Source organism: Hylobates moloch, unplaced genomic scaffold (assembly GCF_009828535.3).
Source record: "Hylobates moloch isolate HMO894 unplaced genomic scaffold, HMol_V3 SCAFFOLD_10, whole genome shotgun sequence".
Classification (NCBI taxonomy): domain Eukaryota; kingdom Metazoa; phylum Chordata; class Mammalia; order Primates; family Hylobatidae; genus Hylobates; species Hylobates moloch.
The window spans coordinates 18,408,854-18,411,970 of NW_026652285.1; the positions used below are offsets into that span (position 1 = coordinate 18,408,854).

A 3,117-nucleotide genomic window follows, 5' to 3' on the forward strand; every position below is an offset into this window, starting at 1 on the left:
AAAGACTAAATGTGTTAACTTGGCCAGGCACAGTGGTTCATGCCCATAATCCCAGCACTTTGGGAGGTTGAGGTGGGCAGATCACCTGAGCTCAGGACTTTGAGACCAGCCTGGCCAACATGGTGACACCCTCTCTCTACTAAAAATACAAAAATTAGCCGGGCATGGTGGCACGCACCTGTAATCTCAGCTACTCAGGAGGCTCTAAGGAACAAGAATCGCTTGAACCCCAGTAGGCAGAGGTCGCAGTGAGCCGTGATGGCGCCACTGCACTCCAGCCTCGGCAACGGAGTGAGACTCCATCTCAAAAATAATAAAAAACAAAATAAATGCATTAACTTACACAGAATACCTACTCAATACATTAATTAGGTCACAGCCCTTTCTGCTGACCAATAAAACAAATTCCATCCTGGATGACCCACAAGAGGTAGGGATGTTCATTTATGAGACACATAATCAATGTAATAACAGCATTTGGGGAGAGCAGAGAAGTACTACATTAAAGACATCGTACAAAGCCTCCCAATTTCAGAAATATTAAACTATGAAATATATCCTAAAATCAAGAAACTATGAAAATTTATGTCTTCTAAAGATACTGCTGACCAGGATAAAACATCTGGTGAAAGCCCAAGATATTACTGTTTTTCTCATGATTCTTATACAGTCTGATTTGTGCCCCAAACAAGAAGTCAGGCCGGGCATGGCTCACGCCTGTAATCCCAGCACTTTGCGAGGCCAAGGTGGGTGGATCACTTGAGGTCGGGAGTTCAAGGCCAGCCTGGCCAACATGGTGAAACCCCATCTCTACTAAAAATACAAAAATTAGCCAGGCGTGGTGGCTGGCGCCTGTAGTCCCAGCTACTCGGGAGGCTGAGGCAGGAGAATCGCTTTAACCCAGGAGGTGGAGGTTGCAGTGAGCCAAGATCACGCCATTGCACTCTAGCCTAGGTGACAGAGCAAGACTCTGTCTCAAAAAAGAAAAAAAAAAGGGGGGGGGGGTACGCCACTGCAGTGTCTCCTTTTGTCATTCAGGCTGGAGTGCGGTGGTGCAAACATGGCTCACTGTAGCCTTGACCTCTTGGGCTCAAGCAGTCCTCCTACCTCAGCCTCCCAAGTAGCTGGGATTACAGGATAGCTAGCGGCCAGGAGAAATATAGTGGAAAATGCAAAACAATGAAATTATAAAACCTGCCAAATACTTCTCAGAACTAGAAAAGAGCATCCTGCTGATTTTAGTAGAAAAGTATAAATACGTGCTGGAATGTAAGAAAAGTGATGTGCTAGTGAACTATTGCCCTTAAGCAATCAATGTACCTGCAGGCGCCGACCCACGAATGCAACTCTCAGCCGAGCTGTCCCTGCCGGATTTCAAACAGCGGAAGAAGTGCTGGGAGAACATCAAAGCTCAGACTAAAACAATTATGGCCCATGAAAGGAGAGAGAAGGTGAAAGGGAGCGTCAGCCCCCTCCTGAGTAGCCACGTCCTAGGGAAGGAGACCACCAGCATGCTGCTGGAGCAGCTCTACTTCCTGCAGAGCACTCCCTCCACCCCTCCCCCTGGAGGAGAAGCCCAAATACCACTCCGAGGCCACGGCCCAAGAATCATTTGCTGTTTCAAATAGAGAACTGTGCGATGATGAGAAAGAGTTCATACGTTTTCCAACACGTGAGAGGACCTCTCAACCTGAACCCTCGTGTTCAGCTGTCAGAATAACAGCCAATAAAAACTACAGGAGCAAAATCTCTCAGGAAGGTGCTTTAAAAAAGATGCATGAGGACTGAACACGATCAACGAATGTCCATCTTACAACTGCAACTGATACAAATGAATGAGGTGCATTGTGGCCAAAATCCAGCAGACAGAGCGAGAGTGTGAGATGGCAGAAGGGGAACACAGGATAAAAACGAAGTTCTCAATAAAGAGAAGATGTACCGGGAAAGAAAACTACAAACTTTTACCAAGGAATGGCCTGTTTCCTCATTTAACTGGCCCTTTCCCAATTCACCCTAAGACTTTGGGGGTGGCTCTCTTGTAATTAATTGTGTTGGCAAAAAATGTCTGGAACATGGACTTGCGGTCAGTAACCTGTAACAGAGCGACAACGAGGAAAATTCCAGTGGTAGTAGTCACTTATTTAAGAATTCCTTCAGTGAAACAGCTGCACCCTTTGTACCCCTCAAGTGGCAAAGAAGCTGTTACAGTCTTCTGAAAATTATCACTATGACTGCTATAATTCTGAATGTAATGTCTCTTAATTAGAATTCATACAAGAACCATGAGAAAGAGAGAGAGAGAGAAAGAAAGAAAGGGAAAGGAAGAAAGAAAGAAGAAAGAAAGAAAGAAAGAAAGAAAGAAAGAAAGAAAGAAAGAAAGAAAGAAAGAAAGAAAGAAAGAAAGAAAGAGAAAAAGAAAAAAAAGAAAGAAAGTTGCAGTTACTGAACAGATCTGGATGCCATAGGGGCAAGGCCCCACCTTCCATGCAAGCTGTTCCAAATTGGAAAGGGCTGTTTTCATTCTCCCTGTAGCACACCTATATTTCTCCAGTTTGATGTTAGGGAGAAGATTTACGCAAATATCTAGCAAGGGCAAATCTTGCTAGACTACCCGGGGTGTCCTTGGCCCCAACTACCTCATCCTCTTTCGGATGAAGAAGGCACCAGGAACACCAAGGTCAGCTGCCTTAAGATTAAGCAGCTGCAACCTGGAAAAGCTTAAGGTTTAGAGAGAACCTTTGGAAACCTTTGGAACCTTTGGGAAAAAATGCAAACTCAGTGACCAAACTGTAAGGGGTGGAGAGCTGTATCCTCTCCTAAATGCCAGGCTTTGGGAAACTCAAGATAAGCCTTCAGAGGAGACCCAGAAGGCTCAGCTCATTCCAGTACTACATATAATCAGCATCTAATCCTTACCACGGTTCTTTGCCATGTGTCAGGCCCTGTTCCAAGCACATTACATGCGGTAACTCATTTATCCTCTCCAACGAAACTGATGCGCAGAGGCAACTTGCCCAAAGCCAGAGCCAGAACCAACCCATGCAGTGCCTTTGTGCAAGGTGAAACAGTGCATCCCATCCTCCGCACAGACACAGCACAGACCCACAAAAGGCATAT

General features: G+C 45.5%; 1 pseudogene; it reads left to right on the forward strand.

Annotated features, from left to right (window-relative positions):
- The first annotated feature begins 1,169 nt into the window (after positions 1–1,169).
- On the forward strand, positions 1,170–2,017 carry LOC116474638 (myb/SANT-like DNA-binding domain-containing protein 3; annotated as a pseudogene).
- The last annotated feature ends 1,100 nt before the right edge of the window (positions 2,018–3,117 follow it).